Here is a 329-nt window from a genome sequence, read left to right as displayed (position 1 = left end):
CTGTCTGCTGCTAAACTGGACACACTCACACTGCTGTAAGGACTGAGAGTTTCCACACTGCATCTCACACACACACACCCCCACACCCACACACACACACGCACACACTCATACTCACACTCACACACACACGCACACACACACACACACGCACACCCACACACTGCAGGACACTGTACAATCCGCCGTTAGTCTAGAAGGTTGGGGATCTACAGTGGAGGGTGCTGCATGGGATCACTGCAGTAAATAGTTTTATTTCTGTGATGAACCCGGCAGGATCCCACCATTGTTTCATTCTGCATGGAGAGAGAAACTGTTTATCATTCTTT

This window comes from Anguilla anguilla, chromosome 6, assembly GCF_013347855.1.
Source record: "Anguilla anguilla isolate fAngAng1 chromosome 6, fAngAng1.pri, whole genome shotgun sequence".
NCBI lineage: Eukaryota > Metazoa > Chordata > Actinopteri > Anguilliformes > Anguillidae > Anguilla > Anguilla anguilla.
This window is presented reverse-complemented; position numbering follows the sequence as displayed.